The following is a 321-nucleotide window of genomic DNA, read 5'->3' as shown; positions in this document are numbered from 1 at the left end:
GCGCCCTCCGCTCACGTGACCCGCGCCTACCAACGGAAAATACACCCAGCTCGTCCAAAACACGAAAGTCCACCAAAAAAATTTAAATCATGCCCTAAAATTCTGAAAATAACGTATAATTTCTAAACGTTTGCTGAAATGGCGTATATATTCAATGAAAGTTGCCTATTAGGACCCGGCGGCCTTCGGCGGAAAAGGCCGAAGTTCTGTCGGAATGACGCAATTTAAAATAACGTTTTAATATCACGTATAAAATATATTCTATCACGCTATTTATTTTTTTCATCAATAAGAAGTTTTAAAATTATCAAAGTACTTTCA

This window comes from Mobula birostris, chromosome 19, assembly GCF_030028105.1.
Source record: "Mobula birostris isolate sMobBir1 chromosome 19, sMobBir1.hap1, whole genome shotgun sequence".
Classification (NCBI taxonomy): domain Eukaryota; kingdom Metazoa; phylum Chordata; class Chondrichthyes; order Myliobatiformes; family Myliobatidae; genus Mobula; species Mobula birostris.
Note: the sequence above shows the minus strand (reverse complement) of the source record.